Source organism: Pelophylax lessonae (genome assembly GCF_965119305.1).
Source record: "Pelophylax lessonae genome assembly, chromosome: 1".
Classification (NCBI taxonomy): Eukaryota; Metazoa; Chordata; class Amphibia; order Anura; family Ranidae; genus Pelophylax; species Pelophylax lessonae.
The window spans coordinates 31,029,047-31,053,439 of NC_138768.1; the positions used below are offsets into that span (position 1 = coordinate 31,029,047).

Sequence of the window (24,393 nt, forward strand, 5' to 3'; positions counted from 1 at the left end):
CCACTGCCAATTACCAGGAAGAAGTGACTGGCAGGATCAACACATATTTTAATTTAAATTGAATGTATTAGATCAAATAGAAGGTTCAGAATGACAGACACATTTATTAGAGAGATTATATATATATTATTTCAGTGGTGGTGGTTTGACATGTTAACTTCTCTTATTTCTTCCAATCTGGTTTGTTATATATACTAAAAGAGTTTTATGATATCTGTACAAAACAGTAGCTGTTGATCCTGTGCGGACAAATCTAGTCACTATCAATGCACTCCACCTCTCCCTCTGCTTTTGTAGGCTCTTGGGGCTAAAAGGTGATTGCTACCATGTTCACCTCTCTCCAATGTTCCCTATAACCAATAATTACCAGATAGTCTATCTTATGGGCATATGATGGACTGGACACAGGCTAACATATTCAAACTCCTCCATCTTGTACATCTAGTTATTCACAAACTGCTCACTTGAAGAACTTTATTCAAAGAAGCATATTCCCAGGCATCTCTTTTTTAATATATCTTCAATTTAAGCATTACTTTGCATCCTTATTGCCAATGCTGACCTTAACCAAATTAATTTAGTTTATTTGCGCCCAAGGACTGCATCAACTGTATCTGATATCTTTTATCTATAAAATTCTCCAGGAAGCAACCTCTATAACAGACCATTCCATGGCCTCCCCATTTCCCTTAAATAATGGGAAAAAATATTGGATGCCATATCCAAATAATACCATTGTGTGGTGCAGAGAGAGACTTACAAAATACTGATCTTTTTGGTATAAAACTCTTAAGATACCCCATTCTTGTAACCCAACCTTGTCACTCACCTGATGGAGATGTAATGATGACATTGACTCCTTATACCATATTTTTGGGTATAAAACCATCTAAGACTTTGACAGCACATATTTTAGTGGCAGCGAGAAGAGCTATTTCTTCACCTTGGCTCTCCCTTATGACACCTTCACTTTCTCAATTACTGAGTACCGTTGAACATGTTGGGTGAATAGAGTACCTTAGAGCTCAGTCAAGTGACACTTTACTACATTCTAATCAAAATTGGGATGCTTAGGACTTAGGTCTTTCTGAGTATGGTCTAACCTCATCTTAATTAATTCTGGGATGCTGACTTTGGGTTATTTCTCTCACATAGCAAATGCATACTTGCAACTACACCCCAAAACACATTCTGCTACTCCTCCTAAGTATGGCAATACCACATGTGTGAGACTTTTCACAGTCTAGCCACATACAGAGGCCCAACATCCAGGGAGCACTGTCCAGTGTTCTAGGGACATAAATTACACATCTAACGTCTTGACAACCTATCACATTCTTGAAGGCCCTGGAGCACCAGAGCAATGGAAACGCCCACAAAATGGCCCCATTTTGGAAAGCAAACACCCGATCAAATATTCTATGAGGCACGATGAGCCTTTTGAACATGTCATTTTTTTCCACAAGTTTTTGGAAAATATGGAAATAAAATGAAAAAGCATTTTTTTTTTTTTTACACAGTTGTCCATTAATACAATATTTCTAACACATGGTATGTACAAAGGCAAAAAATTGCACCCCAAAATACATTCTGCTACTCCTCCTGAGTATGGTGATACTACATGCATGAGACTTTTACACAGCATAACCACATACAGAGGCCCAACATCCAAGTAGCACCGTCTGGCATTCTAGGAGCATAAATTACACATATAATTTCCTGACAACCTACCACACTTTTGAAGGCCTGGAGCACAAGGACAACGGAAACCCCCATAAAATGACCCCATTTTGGAAAGCAAACACTGTAAGATATATTCTACGAGGCATAATGAGTCTTTTGAACATGTCATTTTTTTAAACAAGTTTTTGAAAAATGTGGAAAGAAAATGAAAATTCATTTTTTTTTTTTTTACACAAAGTTGTCCATTTATACAATATTTCTAACACATAGCATGTACATAGCAAAAGTTGCACCCCAAAATACATTCTACTACTCCTCCTGAGTATGGCGATACCACATGTGTGAGACTTTTAAACAGCCTGGCCACATAAAGAGGCCCAACATTCAAGTAGCACCTTCAAGCATTCTAGGAGCATAAATTGCACATCGAATTTCCTGACAACTTATCATTTTTGAAGGCCCCTCATATTTCTAACACATAGCATGTACATATCAAGAATTACACTCCAAAAAAATTCTATTGAGGAAAACGTAAAAAAAATAGTAGTAGTGCAGTTTACCACAAAGGAGAGCATTGGTCCAGGCAGCAGGCAGGGATGTGCTTAGCTCCAACAATAGTACTTATCCAGTCAGCAGGCAGGATTATTGTCTATAGTCAGTACAGGGATTTTGTCAGCACACCCAAAACATTTGTCCAAATGAATTGTCTAGACAGAGACATGGTCAGCACAGTCATAATATTGGTCCCGATACACTGTTACCTGCAGAAACAGATTATTGTACCTCTCTCCAGCCCTTCATAAACATACTGCCTCTTGCTACAGCTAATAATTTACATAGTACAGGTAGCAGGCAGAGGTGTGGTCAGTTAATGCGGCAGACAGAGGCATGATGGCAGTAAGTCAGCATCAGGCTGAGGGCCTCAGTCAGGCAAGGTAGAGGCCTCTCCCACCCAAATCTATTTGAAGCCTCTGGACTCCAGACCCTAATCCAGAAATTGCAAAACCCAAAGAAAACAAAAAAATGAGTTTACTCCATCTGGAAAAACAATTCTGGAGCCCCTCACATATGTGAGACCCCTGTGTATTACAGTAGCAGGGCAACAGATCAGTTCAAGCGGTAGGCAGAAGCATAGTAGTCATTAACCACTTTAAGACCGGAAGGATTTGCCCCCTTAATGACCAGGCCCTATTTTGCAATTCGGCACTGTGTTACTTTAACGGACAATCGTGGTTGTGCAACGCTGTACCCAAACTAAATTGACGTCCTTTTTTCCCCACAAATAGAGAGTTCTTTTGTTGGTATTTGATCACCTGTGCAATTTTTATTTATTACGCTATAAACAAAAAAAGAGTGACAATTTTGAAAAAAAAAATATATATATATATATTTTTCACATTCTGCTATAAGACATTCTCAAAAAAAAAAAAATCAAATTTTTTTTCAACATTTTAGGTCAATTTGTTTTCTGCTACATATTTTTGGTAAAAAAAACACAATGAGCATATTTTGATTGGTTTTCGCAAAAGTTATCGCATCTACTAACTATGGGAAAGATTTATATCATTGTTATTGTTTTTTACTTTTTTTTTTACTAGTAATGGTGGCAATCTGTGATTTTTTTTTCGGGACTGTGACATTGTGGCGGACAGATCGGTCCCCTAACTGACATTTTTTACACTTTTGGGGGTACCAGTGACATTACTACAGTAATCAGTGCTAAAAATATGCACTGTTACTGTACTAATGACACTGGCAGGGAAGGGGTTAACAGTATGGGTGATCAAGGGGTTAAATGTGAGCCTAGGGGCGTGATTCTAACTGTTGGGGGGGGGGGTTGTGGCTTCTGAAATGAATATAGAGACCTGTGATCCTATATAGAAGGACCACATGAGCTCTGTGATCATCCCAGTGAGAAGGACGGTCAGCTGTGTTTACAACAGCCGACTGTCCTTCTCTCTCAGCGGGGAGCGATCGCGGGTGTCAGGTGGCAATCAGAGCCACCTGACACACTCATCGACTTCCCTGCTGACGAGCGGGGGCGAGAGCGTTCCGGCGGAAGCGCGCCGGCGGTGCGCGCTTGCCCCCTAGCTTACTGAGAACAAGCGACATAGACCTACGTCGCTTTGCCCAGGAGGGGCTGCCTGCTGCAGTAAATGGTTAGAACCGGCCAGGGTCACTTCACATGCAAGCAGTCCAAGCAGTAGGCAGAAGCATAGTTGATAAAACAGGCCAGGGTCAGTTTACATGGAAGCAGTCCAAGCGGTAGGGAGAGGCATAGTCAAAAAACAGGCCAGGGTCAGTTCACGTGGAAAGCAGTGGAATGGTCATTTGAGAAAGCATGAACTATGGTCAGCACAGATGATGCAAATGGGGAAATGGTTAAAAATATGGGCTAATATTTTAGGGATGTGTGATAAAGTCGGAAGCATTCTCCAATGCACTGGCCGGGTTGGGGGGGGGGCACTGAGGACAATGGTAGCCGGGATTGAAATAAATATATAGTGTTGCGCAAATAAAAAATTACTAAATTAATTAATTTGTGCTTAAATTATTAAAAACCCAAAATATTTATATGTGACATAATATTAAAGTGCCAATAGTGCTAATAAAGTGGTAAATATAATATAATACTCATAGAAAAGAGAAAATATATAGATATAAAAGTCCAGTGTGCAAAGTGCAAAAAAAACAATAAACAAAGTCCAAAATGTAATCCTAAAGTGATCTGTGCTCCCAGAGAGAAGTGACCAGAGTGTCACAGTGGACAGCCAGCCGTGCACCCCCTTGTGAATGGGTGCTCACCTCAAATCCTTAAAAAGAGCGCAAAGATTGTTATCCCAAAAAGATCATCCATCCATATCCTTCAGGGCTCCTCTCACAGGAGTTGCAGCGTCAATCAATGCAGTATATATGCAAACAAAAAGACTTGCAATAGTGTATGAAATCCTTAAACAATCAGCTTTTATTAAGTAAAGGTGGATAAATCTCACTCACATTTGTAGGTGCAACACATGCACTTGGACAATAGCATCAAGTAAATGGTGGAAATCGTGGTGGTATAGTGGGAGAGACTGCACAGCGCCGCCGGTCTCCACAGCGTGCGCCGATAGCTGACAGCCTCACCTAGACAATAGTGTATCGCTCCGTCCGTCCTTTCCCCTCCCCTACGCGTGATGACACAGGGCTCATGTGTCTTCCTCAGGGGGATATGATTGGACGGTGGAGTGTGCACAAGGGAGTGCACGGCTGGCTGTCCACTGTGACACTCTGGTCACTTCTCTCTGGGAGCACAGATCACTTTAGGATTACATTTTGGACTTTGTTTATTGGCTTTTTGCACTTTGCACACTGGACTTTTATATCTATATATTTTCTCTTTTCTATGAGTATTATATTGTATTGTATTTACCACTTTATTAGCACTATTGGCACTTTAATATTATGTCACATATAAATATTTTGGGTTTTTAATAATTTAAGCACAAATTAATTAATTTAATAATTTTTTATTTGCGCAACACTATATATTTATTTCAATTAAGCACACTATTATGAGAAGTGGAGTGTCTGCGCCAAATAACTGATTGATTTAGAGCCTCAGGGTCCCTTGCAGGACTTATTCCTTATACTCTAATGGTAGCCGGTATCTCTTTGAAATCTTCTTTTGCTGCATACACAACATTTTTTGGGTGTCTTCGGCCTGCTTCAGATGGTGGAATGTTGTCCGGGAAGTGATGCTCATGAAGTCGGCTAACAGCATCCTTGAGTGAAGGTTTTCAGGGGGGGGGGGAGGGGGGTCTTTGTTGATAGATGAGGGACATGACAATTTATTCTATTAATTTTAGGAAGGGGGTAGGGCTTTCCGTGGATTTGGTGTAGATTATATATGCATTATAAATGGGCAAATTAATTAAATAAATCGCTACTTCCTTGTTCCTTGGGACCTCATTGTTGTCAAATAGGGCTGAAGCATTTGGTCATTGAATTCCAACCCCCCCTTTCATGCAAAGATTATATTCTTGGAAGCATGTTCGCTTTTCAATGGGACTTCGTCTTCTGTGAACCTCAACTGTGGGGTCATTTTGGATGGTGGACATGACATATACATTCCTGCTATCCTTCCACCAAGGCCAACACTTCATTGCTTCTCAAAGTTGGTTTTTCCCCCTTCACATTTTTTTGTTGACCAACGATTGTGGGAAGCCCTTCCTGTTATTTCTGGTGGTTTCACAGGTGAGGGTGTTTGAAAAGGGGCAGGCTGGTATGATAGTTATCCAGGTTTATGTGATAACCTTTGTGCAGCAGTGGGTATGCCATGTCCCATACAATTTTTCCAGTTGTGCCCATGTAGGCTGGGCACTCAGGGGGCTGGAGCTGTGAATCTCTTCCTTCATATATGCAAACACATACAGATATCCCGTGGCTCTTTCGCATAGCTTATAGAATTTGACCCCATATTTTGCCCTTTTTCTAGGAATATATTGTTTTATTCCTAGTGGGCCTGTAAAGTGTACCAGGGACTCATCCACACATACACTATATTACCAAAACTATTGGGACACCTGCCTTTACACGCACATGAACTTTAGTGGCATCTCAATCTTAGTTAGTAGGATTCAATGTGGAGCTGGCCCACCTTTTGCAGCTATAACTGGTTCAATTCTTCTGGGAAGGCTGTCACCACAAGGTTTAGGAGTGTCTATGGAAATGTTTCACCATTAGAAGCACATTTGTGAGGTCAGGCACTGATGTTGGATGAGAAGGCCTGACTCGCAGTCTCCGCTCTAATTCACCCCAAAGGTGTTCTATCAGGTTGAGGTCAGGACTCTGTGTCTGTGCAGGCCAGCCAAGTTCCTCCACCTCAAACTCGCTTATCCATGTCTGTATGGACCTTCTTTCTGGAAGAATGGTCAAACATTCCCATAGACACACTCCTAAACCTTGTGGACAGCCTTCCCAGAAGAGTTGAAGCTGTTATAGCTGCAAAGAGTGGGCCAACTGAATATTGAACCCTACAAGCTAAGAATGGGATGCTGTCACAGACCCTACTCTTTCTTTTGTCTTCCCTGCACCCCAGGACATTGCCATTTCCCCAGCATGGGATTTTCCTCGAGTAGAGGGGGGCGGGGCTGGTTGCTGGGGCAACTGGACGCCAGGCTGGGAGTTGCCTGGCCACCTGCTGGGACACAAGTCCTAAGATATTTAGCAGAGTGAGAGTCTATCCTGTGCTGTTCATCTTTGCTGTTTGGAAGACTGTGTTTCCCTGAGCTGCGGCCAGAGAACACAGACTCCCCTATTGGTTCCTGTGGGCCTCTTCAATCCTACAGCCAACCTGGAGTTTGGAATTACCTTGTCCTTTCCTACAATCTGGAGTGTGGATTAATCCTGTACCTGCCTGCTGGTGAGTGGAGTAACCCTGGGCCTACCAGAACTCTGCCTGGACTGTCACCTCGTTGTTTGCCCCGATCCGTGTTTGGCCCAATTCCTCACTGGACCACTTTGCCCGTTCTATCGGGAGCCCCTGTTACAGAATACCCCTGTTATCTGGAACTCTCTCCTACCCACGTTGGGTCTGACCCTGGACACCTTTGTTTGGCCCTTTTCTTTGTGAGCCTACCCGCTACCGTTCAATAAAAGGCTTCGTTGGCACTCCTGCTCTCTGTGTACATTCTGTCCTACCTACACTTCCATCACAAACTGGTTGGCAGCAGCGGGATTAGAACACTGAAGAGGATGGAGAGCAGCCCCCTAGACTGGACCTAATGTGGGGTGGGGAGTACAGTAATTGGACTTTGGCAAGTTTGCAAGAAAAGGCTCGGGATGCCTTACCTACAGGGGCCTGTCCAAAGAAGAGCTGGTCACTGCTATTGAGGAAGCCAGCCTTCAGAGAACTGAAAGCTTGAATGCCTCGACACCAGAAAATTAACAGCTTGCGTCCGCTGTATCAAGTCCCAGGAGCCCTTGGATCACATGGTACAAAGAGGAGATGGCTATCCTGGGGCCCGGGGCCACCTTGGATGACAAGAGGGAGGCTATCCAAAGGGCTCATGAGCAAGAAACAATGGGAGGCCTCAGAGGACGGGACCCTCTTCCCAGCCCACGAGTAAGTGGGCCTGATCTACCAAGAGTGACTCGTAAAGATTTCACGCCATTTTGTGAAGCTACAGGGGATTTGGAAGGGTTCTTCCAGGATTTCAAACACTTATATCAGCTGCTGGAGGTGCCCTGTAGAGACTGGGTACGCCACCTAGTGGGCCTGCTGGAAGGGGGTGCGGCTGCTGCTTACCGGACAATGGGTGCACAGTGGAATCGAGATTACAGCAGGATCAAACAGACTGTACTAGAACACTACGCGGTAACTCCAGAAACCCACCGGATCCAATTCAGGGACCTCTCCTTTCATTCTGAGCCTTCCTTCAAGATGTATGCGCACAAAATCTCGCGGGCCTGCAGACGCTGGCTGGAGGGGGAGCAGGCCTTTACTATTGAACAAGTTGTTTAGGCCTTTCTGAAGGAGCAATTCTTTGCCAAATGCCCAGCAGAGGTGCGGGAGTGGGTGAAGGAGAGGAACCCTTGCACCATTGAGCGGGCTGCTGCACTGGCAGACGAGGCCCTTGCCATTAAACCCCTTTGGAAGAGATTGGTAGTCGAGCCGCCCAAAGCCCAGAACACAGGTAGACCACTTCCCATCAACCCCTTGCCACTCCTCCGGCGCCCTGTTGTGCCAACACCATCCACAGCCCCTTCCTACCGACCTCGTACTTCTGGGCCGTTTCTGGACCGCCGGTGCTATGGGTGCAACCAGCCCGGCATCTTCAGGCCAGCTGCCCTCAGAATTGTCGTACCACATCCGCCAGCCACAGTCGCTCAGTCAACTAACTAGAGTTGACCCCAGAGGAAGAACCACTACCCTCACCTCCCAGTGACTGGCTGACCCCCACTGTGGCCAATCCTCCTTGGGGAGTCTACGGTGTTCATCCCCTTGTCCCATCCTACCCAGAGCAGAGGCAGCGCCACCTGCAGGAGGTCCTGATTGATGGGGAGAGAACTACGGGATTTCGGGACACTGGGGCCTTCCTCACCATTGCTGATCCCCGAGTGGTAAAACCCGAAGCCATCAAGCTGGGCCCGAGTTCTTTATTGAACTGGCAGGTGGTGCTACGAAACACATCCCCAAGGCGTCGGTTCGCCTTGACTATGGGTTTGGGGAAAAGCGCTGCCAAATTGGAATCGTGGCTGGACTACCTGCGGACATTCTGCTTGGAAATTATTTAGGAGAGCTACAGTGCCAATACGTTGGAGCTGTGACCAGAAGCCAAGCCAGCCATGGCCTACCCGCCGAGAAAGCCCAACGGGACTCCCCTTCTGCCCTGGATCCTGTGAGTATTACCAACCCTGACCAGGATACCACCCTGACCTGGGACCGTGAGAAATTTAAACAGGAACTACACTCTGACCCCACATTGAGCAAATTCTGGGCCCAAGCGGATGCCGGACTATTCGGGGAGGGTGGGGAACGAACCCTCTGGGAACGAGGACTACTATACCGCGTTACAGACACTAACCGCCCAGACCAGCCCTGGACTGCAACCAAACAGCTCATTGTCCTCCAGCCATTTAGGTTTCTGCTGCTCCAAATCGCCCACGACATTCCCTTAGCTGGACAACTGGGGAAGAGAAAAACAGAACGAAGACTAACCCAAGCATTCTACTGGCCTGGTATCTCTCAGTCTGTTGCTAACTTCTGTCGGACCTGTGACATCTGTCAAAGGCAGAGGCGGCCTGGGGCCCATCATCGAGGAACCCTTTCAGAGGGTGGCGGTGGACATCATTAGTCCTCTGGCCCGGCCCAGTAAGTCAGGAAAAAGATATATCCTGACCATAGTGGACTATGCCACCCGCTACCCAGAGGCGGTAACCCTGTCAAGCATTTCAGCCCTCAAGGTAGCGGAACCCCTTGTCACCCTCTTTTCCCGTGTGGGGTTCCACAGTGAGATTCTGACTGATCAGGCCACCCAGTTCATGTCAGATGTGATTCAATCTCTGTGGCGCGCATGCGAGTATGGGCCATCCGGACCACCCCCTACCACCCCCAGACCAACGGCCTCTGTGAACGCTTTAATGGGACTCTTAAAGGCATGCTGAAAGCCTTCGTGGACAGTGAGGCAGACTGGGAAAAGATCCTTCCCCATCTTCTGTTTGCTTACCGAGAAGTGTCGCAAGAATCCACTGGTTTTTCACCCTTTGAGCTCTTATACAGATGGAAGGTCTGAGGCCCTTTAACTTTATTATGGGAAAATTGGGAAGGGGAGGTGGGAAATACAGGAATTCCGGTTGTACCATACGTGCTGGAACTGCGAGAGTGATTATCCCAGCTGGCTGGCATGGCCCACAGCCACCTCCAAGCATCTCAAACGCGGCAGAAGACACGGTATGACCGAAGGGCCCTTGGGAGGGAGTTCACTGAGGCCAGCAAGTCCTCCTAATCATCCCACACCCCCAGAACAAGCTCCAGCATGTCTGGGAAGGGCCTTATTAAATGCTCCGCAAACTTGACGAGACTTGTTATGTACTCAGCCTAGACGATCATGACCGATGACAGCGCACAGTCCACATAAACATGCTCAAAGAGTACCATGACCGGACCTACCCATCATGGCCATATGCCTTACCCCCACAGGCAAAGCTGATGAAGGGTCCCTACCTGACCTCCTACAAGCCACCAAAGCCACCCACTCCCTGGATCAAATCCCCACTGGGGCCCAGCTAAGGACGTGATAGGGAGCAGGGCCATCGCCTTTTCAGCTGTCCCGGGACGTACCGATTTGGCCTTTCACCATGTAGTAACGCAGGGACAAAAAACCATCCAACAGGCCTCCTACCGAGTCCCCGAGTCAGTAAAAGCAGCTATACAAGCAGAACTCACGAGATGCTCCAGATGGGCATTATCCGTCCCTCTCACAGTCCCTGGGCTTCCCCAGTGGTATTAGTGCCAAAGAAGGAGCACTTGGCTTTGTGTTGACTACAGGCGACTTAATATCTACACGGTTAGCGATGCGTACCCCATGCCACGCATAGACGAGCTGTTAGACGGGCTGAGTGGGGCCCAATACATTACAACCCTGGACCTCAGTAAGGGCTACTGGCAAATTGCCCTAACCAAGGATGGCATAGAACACTCCGCTTTCATCACACCTTTCGGACTGTTTGAATTCCTGGTCATGCCCTTTGGGATGAAAAATGCACCCGCCACCTTCCAGCGAGTTGTAGACCAGTTGTTGGAGGGATGCCAAGGATTTGCATGTGCCTACTTAGATGACATAGCCATCTTTAGCAACACATGGGAGGAGCACCTGCTGCATGTGGAGACCATTTTGGACCGCATCTGCAAGGCCGGACTGACTATAAGACCAGAAAAATGTCAACTGGGAATGGCTGAGGTGCAATACCTGGGTCACCGAGTAGGGGGAGGGAAAGTGAAACCGGAACCTGCAAAAGTTCAAGCTATCCATGACTGGCCTACCCCTCAGACAAAAAAACAAACAATGTCTTTTCTTGGCACTGCAATTTACTATCACAAATTTATTCCCCAATTTCAGCACTGTGGCAAAACCTCTGACTGACCTCACCCGGAAGAACAGCCCTAGGATGGTACACTGGCCCCGGCCTGCAACTCCGCCTTCCATCAGCTCAAATCCGCCCTTGCAAACAACCCTGTTCTGACTGCTCCTGACTACAACAGACGTTTTATAGTGCAAACCGATGCTTCTACCTATGGCATGGGGGCTGTCCTGAGTCAAGTGAATGAGGCAGAAGAGGAACACCCCATTGCCTTCATCAGCCGAAAACTTCTGGACAGGGAGGTAGCTTACTCCACCATTGAAAAAGAGTGTCTGGCCATTGTCTGGGCCTTGAAAAAGCTTCAACCTTATCTGTATGGCCGAGAATTCACCATCCATACAGATCACAACCTGCTCACATGGCTAAATAGAGTATCTGGAGACAACGGGCGCCTCCTGAGGTGGAGCCTAGCGATCCAACCATACAACTTTACCATCCAATATCGGCGTGGGAGCCAACACCAGAACGCTGATGGGCTATCCCGGCAGCAGGACCCTCAATAGGTGAACTCCTGCCTTCAAGGAGACCTGCTGAGGTCCCCTTGTCGGCACTTGTAAAATAAAAGGGGGAGGGGTTGTCATGGACCCTACTCTTTCTTTTGTCTTCCCTGCACCCCAGGACTTTGCCATTTCCCCAGCATGGGATTTTCCTCCCCCCTGACCACTCACTCCCCCGTGCCGTCCTTCTCCCCTCCCCAGCCAGGTGCCTGGAAAACTGCTTCTCCACCATCATGCTCACTGTGGACAATGAACACATTCCTTGTGTGGGCTCGAGTAGAGGGGGGCGGGGCTGGTTGCTGGGGCAACTGGACGCCAGGCTGGGAGTTGCCTGGCCATCTGCTGGGACATAAGTCCTAAGATATTTAGCAGAGCGGGAGTTCATCCTGTGTTGTTCATCTTTGCTGTTGGAAGACTGTGTGTCCCTGAGCTATGGCCAGAGAACACAGACTCCCCTATTGGTTCCTGTGGGCCTCTTCAATCCTACAGCCAACCTGGAGTTTGGAATTACCTTGTCCTTTTCTACAAACTGGAGTGTGGATTAATCCTGTACCTGCCTACTGGTGAGTGGAGTAATCCTGGGCCTACCAGAACTCTGCCTGGACTTTGTCACCCCGATCCGTGTTTGGCCCAATCCCTCACTGGACCACTTTGCCCATTCTATCGGGAGCCCCTGTTACAGACTACCCCTGTTATCTGGAACTCTGTCCTACCCACGTTGGGTCTTTTTCTTTTTTCTTTTCTTTCTTCCTCTTATTATTATTATTTTTCACTGCTGGGTTCGGTGTGGGATAAATGTTGTATTTTTGTTTGTATGTATAAAAAAAAAAAAAAAATTTGGAAAATTTCTAATAAAGATTATTGTAAAAAAGAAAAAGACAGACGTCCCAATACTTTTGATAATATAGTGTATATTATGATCAGGGACATGAAGTTCTGCAAGTCTTTGGGAAAAAAAATTAGTAGTGGTCGAATTTTACATAAATGAGAAAATTTAAATATAGATTGCCACTATATGTGAATAAATATAAAGATATACATCCAAAAGTGATTATATCAATAAAAAATTAATAACATAGCATATTAAAAGTTTTCAATATATACAAAAAATGAAAAAAAAAAAAAAATTGATGAAAAAACAAGTGACAAAAAAAGAAGAAAAATAAAAGTCCATCAAATAGGTCCATATAAAAGTGAGTCAAAGACTGGTGAAAAACCACAACTGATTCCAAAAAACATCAATAATATACAAGCGAAAGGTGTGACAAAGTGGAATCCCAAAAAAAGCAACCACCTGTGAGTGAAATGGCCACTCACCTTAATGATGAATAAATCAGGAGTTTCTCGCCCGGAAAGTCAAAACTGTTGTCCATCCCCTCCGCTCTGCTTCGGGATCGCGGGTGACGAACAACAGAGATATTGCCAGCGCGTTTGAGCGATATTATCGCCAGCTTTACGACTTACCGCAAAGGGATTCCCACTCCTCTGCCCTGAGTCTAAGGCCCATGCTATTGACAACTTCCTTACAAAGAATTTGACTCAGGCTGTCTCACCGGATTATAAAACCACCCTTGATGCTCCCATTACCAGCCTTGAGTGGACAGCGGCGCTCAAACAACTCAAACCGAACAAGAGTCCCGGTCCTGACAGCCTATCTGCTGCCTACTATAAGTCTTTTGCTGATATTCTATCTACCCCGTTTTTAGCGGCGTTTAATTTTCGGAAAAGTCCCTATCCCCATGCATGCTTGAGGCACACATAGTTGTCATACCGAAAGAGGGGAAAGACTCGTCCTCCCCGTCTAACTATAGACCAATCTCTTTATTGAATGTGGACGTGAAGCTCTTTGCGAAAATTAAGGCGAATAGGCTGCTTCCGCTCCTCTCTAAAGGGATTCATCCCGACCAAGTAGGCTTTATCCCTGGACGTGAGGCCAGGGATAACACCATCAAAGCAGTAAACCTCCATCATGTTCTTTCAGTGACCAAGCAGAGAGGGTTCCTTCTCTCCCTGGATGCTGAGAAGGCATTCGATAGGGTCTCGTGGGATTACATGGAAGCTGCTCTACAGGCTTGGGGCTTGGGCCCATGCATAATGTGCTTCCTCATGCCTCTATATGCGAACCCGAGTGCCTGTGTCAGAGTTAACGACACCCTATCGAGTGCCTTCCCCATCCATAACGGTACTAGACAGGGCTGTCCCCTCTGCTCTTTGTACTCACTTTGGAACCCTTCCTGATTAGCATCAGAGATAATGCGTCCGTCCATGGTGTTAAATTCGCTGGCAAGGAATATAAGGTGGCCGCCTATGCAAACGACCTCCTGCTATTCCTGACGGACCCCGTCACCACCCTTCCCTCGGTTCTGCAGGAATTTCGCCAATTCGCTTCCTTGTCCAATATGAAGATCAACTTCTCCAGATCCTTTGCCCTAAACTTTTCCCTGTCTCCTCACGAGGTACAACACGGCATGACTAACTTTTGCTTCACTTAGAAGCAGGACTCCCTGACATATTTAGACATACAGATTCTGGCCAACCTTCAACACTTATTCCTCAGGAACTTTCCTCCAATTCTTTCCACAATTAAGAAAGATCTCCTTGCGTGGACGCGCCTGCCCCTGTCCTGGTTCGGCAGGGCTGCAGTCTTAAAGATGAATGTTCTGCCAAGGCTGATATACGTTCTCCAAACGGTTCATACTACAATCCCGCGGTCCTTCTTCCATGATTACAAACATCTGGTTTCCGCATTCCTGTGGAATGATAAACAACCCTGCATTCAGTATGACCTTCTTTCCTTGCCCAAACACAAGGGGGGTATAGGTCACCTTACCTCGGAATTACCATATAGCATGTCACCTTATGAGGATTGTCGACTGAAATGTCCACAAGCCTTATAAGGACTGGGTATCCCTTGAGGGTGGCTTCACTACGCTTGACTTACATATGACGCCGTGGCTCCAGCCTACTCATGTCCCACACCAGCTCCGATTACATCTGCTGATTGGCCCAACTCTTCGTACTTTTCAAACAACGTGCAAAACATGAGCGATTTCGAAGCTCCAGGGTCCGATGACCCCGCTTAAACTTAACCCTGACTTTCCCCCCGGTATCTACTCAACCATTGGCCGCACAATCAATTGCGTATCCATCATGTTAGTGATGGGACCGAGATTTTTTTCTGTCTCCTCTATTGCAAAGAAGACAAAGAGACCACCCATACCGCCTTGGTGCTTTCTTCTTCTCAGTCAATACGTTAAAGCTTTTCTCCGAAAGTTTCCCTGCAAGGATCCCCCCACAACGTTTGATGGGCTTTGTCAGCAGGAGGGCCCTCTTCATAAGCTCATCTCGATCACACATTCTCTTCTGTTTGAACATTCGGGACAGCTCACGCGCAATCCCTTGCGAAGAATGGGAAAAGGAACTATCTTGCTCATTCTCCGAGGACAAATGGGAGCAAATTTTCATCAAAAACCACAAATGTTCACGGAACGTGACGCCCCAAGAAAACAGGTACAAAATTGTCTCCAGGTGGTACCGCACTCTGATGCTCCTACATAAATTTGCACCCTCAATACCCTCCACCTGTTGGAGATGTCTTTCGGATACTGGGTCTCTTCTACATATCCTGTGGTCTTGTCCCCGTTTGACTACATTTTGGAAGGAGGTTCATAGGATTACCACACAAGTGACTACGTATGACCTGGAATTCTCCCCTGCTCAGTTTCTCCTACACCATTCCCCCACTTCGCACGCTTCCTATACGAAATTGCTCATGGTCCACATGATCAACGCTGCTCGACAATGCATCCCTGTGTTATGGAATTCCACTCAAGCACCCACGATCAAACATTGGTTGTGTCGGGTGGCTGCAATTGTGGACATGGAAGAGCTTATCCATGTTGCCAATGACACCCCCGCTAAATATCATAAGAAATGGGCGTGCTGGACTCACTTTACGACCATGACGGAATTCTATAGTCTCAACTCTTGGCGAGAATGGGCTTTACAGGTACTCCTTCTCTCTGAATTCCTTGATGGAGTCTGACTTGTTTTGGCCTTCAGAATCATAACCTTTGGGTTCGCCTTCGCCAGCTGATGTTGACTCAAGTTTTGCTTTTGTGTGCCCACACCCCCTTTTTTTTCTTCTTCTTCCCCCCCCTTTGTATCTTCCCCCTCTGCTCCCGCTTTCCCCCCATTACTCTCCTCCCCCTACCCTCCTAGGTGCTACCTCGCTGTTTGGCTGGCCCAAGCAGTGCGCACCTCTCTACTAACTCCACCGCCTTATCTAGGATCTTCCCCTATAGTGATGCCCCTCCCTTGCCGTGCCTGGGCCGGTTGTGCCCAGAGCATGGGCATGAGATAGGTCTTGCCCCTCCTGTTTAGCTTGTCCCGCTGTAGGGCTCGTTAGCGTTTATGGTATCTCCGTTACTCTTCGTAGCTGGAGTTCCCTCCCATTTTAGACCCCAGAAAATGGGATTGCTGACCCTCATTTTTGGATACCCTCCTGGTTTATACAGGCTCTACATGAGACGCACAATGCGCCCTGACCATTCTGCGTACATTGAGGCTCACATTGCCCTTGGTTGGTCCTTGCTCTTTTTTACCTTTATATATCTATATGTGATTGTGGGGTTGTCTCCAAATTACAATGTTCATTTACTGTTACTAATTGTTCATGCCTGTATACTTGCATGTGGATATTTTTTCTTGTAATGCTTCTTCTTTTTCTCAATAAACTGTTTTCGACAAAAAAGTAAATAAATCAGGAGTTTCTCTTATAAAAGCTTCTCATCCGTGAGGCTCAATAATATATATCATAGAAGATGAATCATATAAAGCTCCTTAGTAGTTGGCTCATAAAAAGAGAAGAAGGAAGCTCCATAGTGTAGTATGTAATATAATTAAATAGAAAGAGCATAGATAACTTACATGAAGGTAAAATAATGTAGATGAAGATAACTGGACTCAGACCGAGGGGCCCCCCGCACTCGGCGGCGTGAGAAATACTGAACTTCCGATCTCGGCCACAGAAGTCACCCGGCTCCTCCTGAGGCTTTACCCTTCATAAAGTCACGTGTTATTGTGACGCAACGTGTCGGGAGGAGCCGAGTGACGTCACTTCCTGTCTACGGCCGAGACCGGAAGTTCGGAATTTCTCACACCGCCGAGTGCAGGGGCCCCTCGGTCTGAGTCCAGTTATCTTCATCTACATTATTTTATCTTCATGTAACTTATCTATTCTCTTTCTATTTAATGATATTACCCTATGGAGCTTCCTTCTTTTCTTTTTATGAGCTAACTACTAAGGAGCTTTATATGATTCATCTTCTATGATATAAATTAATGAGCCTCACGAATGAGAAGCTTATATAAGAGAAACGCCTGATTTATTCATCATTAAGGTGAGCGGCCATTTCACTCACAGGTGGTTGCTTCATCTGGGATTCCACGTTGGTGACACCTTTCGCTTGGTTATTATTCACATTTGTTTGGAATCAGTTGTGGTTTTTCACCATTCTTTGACTCACTTTTATATGGACCTATTTGATGAATTTTTATTTTTCTTCTTTTTTTGTCACATGTTTTTTCATCGATTTTTTTCATCTTTTGTATTTATAAAAAAAATGTTTTGACAATCATTTTCTATTAATTTGTAAAAGATAACAATACACAAATTATTAAGCTGTAGTTGATAATATTGGTGTAAACTTCAATGCAAGGAAGGGTCTGTAATTTTTTATAAAAATCTTGATATCCCTGACCATCCTACCCAAGATGGGATCAATCTGTAGGCATGGCGTGGACATCAAGTTAAGCAGAGAAAAGCAATTACGTGGGATACCACAACAAAACAAAAATAAAAAATGTTTATTTTTGCTATGTTATTATTTGTTTATTGATATAATCACTTTTGAATGTATATCTTTATATTTATTCACATTTAGCACCAATCTATAATTAAATTTTCTCATTTATGTGTATGTGGTGACACTACAGAGATTGGCTGTTTTCACGTCTTCAGTATTACTATTTATTTTTTTCTTTTACATACACTTCACTGGTAGCGCATTGTTTTTTTTTTGTGTTTCGCTGAATTTTACATATTTTTTCATAATTTGAATGATTTTGGGGAGGGCGCTGGATGTTGTCGCTGAAGTGAAGGAAGCCCATATTCATCTCATATCGCCAAACTAAAATCTCTCTACTCGAACAGACAGGCATAGGATGATTGAGGGTTGTTTGCAATATACTTCTGGGTATATAGATTGGTCTGGTCCACAATAAATTGCAGCAAAGTGTTGGTCAAAAATACTTAAAAAAAATTTGTTTCAGATCAATTCTTGGTATTGGCCTGCATACCTGGCTGTGCGGTGAAAGGGGGAATGCTTGCTGATCCCGAGTTGGAAGGCAGCCATGTTGGGCTGGCAAAAGCATCTGGGAGGTAAGTAGTGGCCCTGACTCTTGGGGGATGTGACACTCCAGTGCTGGTAGTTGGGGGATTTGAAACTACTTGCTGGTAGTTGGAGGATTTGAAATTCCCGTACTGCAGCACTGGTGCTGGGCCTGGGCATTTGATCCTGGGGTCTACTGCTGGCGGCAGCACTGGTACTGGGCCTGGGTTTTTGATCCTGGGGCCTATTGATGGTGGCTGCCTTGTTTCTAGAGCGCTGGGCCCTTTTAGGAGGGACCCATTCTTCCTCCGATTCAGTTGCCCACCCGCTGCTATCATCAGTCATGGAGAGGATCTGAAATGCCTCCTCACCGCTGTGCACTTTTTTGGACATGCTGCTGATGGTGGCTTTGTGATGGGTATTTTGGCGATGGGTTGTGTGATGGGTGCTTTGGGGAAAGGCTGTGCGATGGGTGACAGATGACTGCTGACGGTCACTGATGGGTGGCAGGTGATGATCAATGATAAATGGCAGGTGAGGGTCACTGATGGATGACTGATAGGTGACAATCACAGATGGGTGACTGATGACGGTCACTGATGGGTGACAGGCAAAGGTCACTGATTGCTGACAGGTGACAGTCAATGAGGGGTGGCAGGTGACAGGCGACCTTCACTGATGGGTGACAGGTGCACCATTGACAGTCACTGATGGCAGTTTCTGATGGTGACCGGTGCACTTTATTGCCCCTGATAGGTGACAGCTGATGGTCACTGATGGGTGACTGATGGGTGACAGGCAACAGTCACTGTTGGTTGACTGATGACTGTCACTGATGGGTCACTGATGACGATCACTGATGGGTGACTGATGACAGTCTGTGATGGATGATAGGTGACAGTCACTGATGGGTGACTGATGGGTGACAGGCGACGGTCACTGATGGGTGACAGGTACACCACTGAGGTTCACTGAGGGCAGTCTCTGATGGTGACAGGGGCACTTTATGGGCACTGATGGGTACTGATGTGGTGAATGTTGGGTGAAAGATGCTTTGGGGGGGCGACAGTAACACTGATGGGCACTGATGAGGACTGTTACACTGCTATACGGGCTATGTGATAGGTTCTCTTTATTCAGGTGCTTTGTGCAGTACAATACAGACACAGATCTGTAACTTACTGCTCCTGGCTCTTCTCTCCTCACACTAAAAATGGTGTGTGTGGAGAGAAGAGCCAGTAACAGCCAGCTACCGCTCTGTTTTTATATTTGTGATCGGCTGTAAATGGATCACCGCCGATCACGTGGTAAACATCCATGGTCATTGGCTGTTTACCACTGTTGGTGATGAGCTGTGTTCCTGGTAACACAGCGCCACCGACATGGCTGTGCAGGGCGCTCCAGATCGTGCACATGCATAGTATACATAGGGGGCAGAGCCATCTGTGAATAGATCACAGCCGATCACGTGGTAAACAGCCGTACTCACCGGTTGTTTACCCTTATCAGTTATAAGCTGTGTCCCATGGACATACCGCCACCGACAATGCCAAGCTGTGTGCACCCGATTGCGCGCATGTCCTGTTTGAATGGCCCGACGTGATATGTCATTGGCCTAGAATGAGAGCCGCACCACTCCACCGTTATTTGACGGGGGGGGGGGGCAGCAAGTAGGTAATAAATATTACTGATGTGTCTTTGTAGTTTATTTTATATTGCCCAGGCTCCAGGCACTTTTTTCCTGCACTGGGCTAGAGCTGGCTGACTGGATTCATTCCCCTTTCTTGCTCAAATACCCACTGGGGATAGGCCGAACGATCCCCTGTTTGGTTTGCACCAGAACTTTCAAACATTGCGATAGTTTGGAACCAAATAACGAACCTCGTTGAAGTCTGTGGGACTTGAGCTGGAAAAATTAAAAGTGCCTGGGGGGGGTCCTCTTAGTCTGCTTGTAAAGTGGCACATCTGTACTGTGTATAGAAGCTGCTGCAGAAACAATTGCATTTATAAAGCCTTTCTTTATTTTGTAAACAACGGCTTAGGGAGCCAGTCTTTATGATAATGCCACAATGTAGTACACTAGGAACAAGATTAGAGTTTTTTTTGATTTTTGGAGATTTGGAGATTTTTTTGTTAAATTCTGGTGTCTCTTCCAAAGACTTTGAATAGAAGTAACAGGTGCAGAAAAATTGGTCTTTGGGTGTCAGAGGTGCCTTCATGCTGCGATCCTATAGAGGTATTCTCAATGAAAGCAAGAATTGCCTTGCTTTAAAAAATATTAATGATATGCACCTGTCAAACAGGTGTGGAAAAAGTGGTGTTTGGGTGTCTATGGTGTCTTTACACCATAATCCTATAGAGATACTCTTGATGAAAGCAAGAATTGGCCTTGCTGTCAAAAAATTGAAATGATATGCAACAGGTGCAGAAAAAATGGTCTTTGGGAGTTAATTGTGCCCATGAAACCTACACCAAAAAAATGTCTTCCAGATGAAATCAACACCCACAACACTAGGTGGCCTAGAAGTCTTGCAGAGATTCCTCATCCCAAAAACACTTAATCAGCGACATTGGCATCAGGGGCCTAATAGCTGCTGGTAATCCAGGACTGATTCATTTTATAAAATATCAGCCGGTCCACAAGTCTGTGGACAGACGTGCTCTATTATCAGTAACAAAACCTCTGGCAGCATTGAATGCATGTTCAGAAAGCGGGCTGGATGCAGGGCAGCCCAGCACCTCAATTGCATAGGCAAGTTATGGCCAGTGACCTATTCTCGTGACCCAGTAACCCAGGGGATTGTCAACTGGAAAGCTCTCTGTTTTCGCCCCAGATAATCGTCCACCATATGATGGAGACGCTGCCGATGGGATGTTGAAGCTGACAGCCCTGGGTGCCAAGGACTAAAGAAAATGTGAAATGCATCACTTAGGTGGCCCCCTTCTCCACAGCTTCTCTCTTGACCAACAGAAAACTCAAAACTACGTTTTCCATGACACTGTAACCTACGAGTTGGGAAAAGTGCTAGATAAAATCCTCTTTATGGTGTCCCAACATATTTCATCTTCTGCTCCATCTGTGGGAATGGGATGAGTTCTGAGACTTTCCCCTTGTAACAGTGGTCAAGGAGGTTTTCCAACCAAGAGTGATTCTTCTCTTTGATGCCACGTATTCTCTGGTCCTTTCGCAAGTTTGTGGAGGCATGAGAAGCTGACTGCTCGGGGTCACTGAGGATTACAGTATCTGGAACTGCCTCCTCCCAGCCATGTACTGCTCCCAAGGGTGCTGCGGATGGAAAACCATCTGTTAAGGTTTACGTATGTCTTCCTCTGCTTCAATGCCTCCAAAACTGCCAGTATCCTCCTCCCCCTCCTCCTCCCTCTCCTCTTGTGTGTTCTGTGGTGTGGCAAGAATGGTGTCTGCATAAAGCGGGCCTTAAGAGGAAATTAAGTCCTTCTCTCCCTCCTGCTGCTCTGCCTTGAGTGCCCTGTCCATAATGCCACAAAGAGTCTGCTACAGCAGAAGCACAACAGTTTTCATTTCAGCCAACCGAACACTGACTGTGTATGACCGCCTGAAATGGCTACGGATTCTTCAGGCCTGCTTTAGCAGATCTTCCAACCATGGGTACACATTTAAGAAACACTGCCCCATCAAGTTGAGGACATGTGCCAGGCATGGCACATGTGTCAACTTTCCCTGTCTAAGGGCAGACAGGAGGTTTGTGCCATTATTGCACATCACCATTCCTGGCTCCAGCTGGCATGGCATGAACCACCTCTGGGCTTGCCCCCGCAGAGCTGCAAGAATTTCTGCTTTGGTGTAGTTCTTGTCCCCTACACACAACAGCTGAAACACTGCATGACACCTTTTAGCCTGACTCATTAAATAGCCCTTTGAATGCTTAGGAGGTACTTGTGGTTCATAGGACAATTCAGCAGAGGAGGGCATGGAATAGAAGGGGTGGAGCTGACAAATCTCACATTATCACCAGTAGCTGTATGAAAATGTGGCGGCACAAAAAACTGCAGCACTGAACCCTGCCCTGCATCCTTCTGAGTTACAAGCAGAGTTACCCTGAGTGCTGTGAATGAAATAGATTGTCCCTGACCATGCTTGTTTAATTATATGTCAGCAGTAACATGGACTTTGCGGCTGACTGACTTATCCAACTATGCCACGACATTGCCTTCCATGTGATGGTACAGAGCTGGAATTATTATTATTCAGGATTTATAAAGCACCAGCAGTTTACGCATTGCTTTACAATATAAAAGGGAGACAATACAGTTACAATACAAAAAATACAATAGGATTAAGAGGGCCCTGCTCAGAAGAGCTTACATCTAATGGGGTGGGGCAGGTGTTACAAGAGGTTCTAACAGTAGGGAATGAGCTTATGGAAGATTAGTTGGCGGTGTGATAGGCTTCCCCAAAGAGATGAGTTTTCAGGTATCGCCTGAAAGCCGATAGAGTAGGAGATAGTCGTACAGGTTGAGGTAGAGTGTTCCAGAGGATGGGAGTGGCCCTGGAGAAATCCTGGAGATGAGCATGGGAGGAGGAGACAAGAGAGCTTGAGAGTAGGAGGTCTTGAGAGTAGCGGAGAGGATGGTTTGGGTGATATTTGGAAACAAGATTGGTAATGTAGCTCGGGCAGAGTTGTGAATGGCTTTGTATGTTGTGGTTAGTATTTTGAATTTAATTTGCTGGGCAATCGGGAGCCAGTGTAGGGATTGGCAGAGAGAGAGGGAAGGCAGACACTGAGCAGTTGGTAAGGTAAACAAGCCTGGCAGCAGTATTCATGATAGACTTAAGAGGGAATTGCCTATGGAGTGGTAGGCCTATGAGAGGGAGTTGCAATAGTTGAGGCGAGAAATAACAAGGGGGTGAATGAGTAGCTTGGTGGTTTCAGTTGTTAAAAAGGGGCGAATTTTAGAGATGTTGCAGAGGTAAAGTCTACAAGCTTTTGACAATGATTGGATTTGGGGCTGAAAGGATAGGTCTGAGTCTAGGATTACACCTAGTACCCTGGCTGGAGGGGAGGGATTGATGGTTGCATAACTAATTTTGATGTAAAAGTCATGGAGGGGGGCATGGGCAGAGGGGAATATTACCAGTTCAGTTTTAGAGAGATTGAGTTTGAGGAAGTGGTGCGACATCCATGTTGATATGTCAGCAAGTAAGTTAGCAATGTGAGAGGAGACTTAAGGAGTGAGGAATTGCCTTATGTGAAAAGAAATAGCGACTGGGAACCTGCCATTGTGGTACAGTGCATTCTGAAAATTTACAGAAGGGGGCAGAATTCACCAGATGGAAAGGCAAGAGTTGAAAAGCCAGCAGGTTTGACAAGCTTGCATTTAGACGCTGGGCATGTGGGTGGCAGTGACATTTTTTTTTTTTTTTTGCTGCAGCAGATGGGGTAGAGAAATTTGCCGGCTATAGTCTAAAGCTGGTGGTGTGCTACTTGCAGATATGCTGCAAGGACCTGGGACACCCTGTGCTATACCATCACCCCAATCAGTGGAGGCTGCTGAGAGATCATGAGGTATAGCGGGGGTAGACTAAGGTGAGTAAGGAGGAGGAACAGAATTGCGTCGCTTTTGTGTGACTTTCAGGTGCTCTTGCCAATGGGCTGAATGCCTTGTCAAGCATGTGGTACCCAAATGGCTGGTGTTTTTGCCACACTTGATGTGCTTGAGACAAAGTTTGCAAATTGCAACAGTGCGATCCCAGACAGCTGAGCTGTGGGAAGTGGGCCACGAGATAACAGCTCCACAATGTGATGGAATAGGGTGGCTTCTCTCTATTCTTCCATGATGGCTGCCTCATTGGGGTTGTGCCTCACCCTCACTTTCCTCCTCTGCTCTATCCAGCACCCAAGTCACATCAGTGACCTCATCATCTCCTCCATCCTCATTATCACTGAAGACAACTTGGCAATACATTGCAGCTGGGGGAACATTACCACCAATTTGTGTACCAGTGTTCTCTCTTCTCTGTAGACTCATGTTGCTACCACCCTCAACCTCAGAACCAACATCTGAATCTAGTAATGGCTTTGCATTGTCAAGGAGCAATTGCCTGATGCAATGTTCAAATAACTCAGCTAACTCCTCCATGCCGGATGCTGGGGATATGGCAAGAATAGCTGTGAACAAGGAGGCAGAATAAGCCACTCTGGACTGCACACTAGTTA

At 45.9% G+C, this 24,393-nt stretch overlaps 1 protein-coding gene across 1 annotated transcript in view; it reads left to right on the forward strand.

The window, feature by feature from the left end:
* LOC309567541 (vomeronasal type-2 receptor 26-like) overlaps nt 1-24,393 on the forward strand; it is a gene marked incomplete at both ends in the record, with an annotated part of 298,253 nt that overhangs the window by 213,160 nt on the left and 60,700 nt on the right. The window lies entirely within an intron of this gene.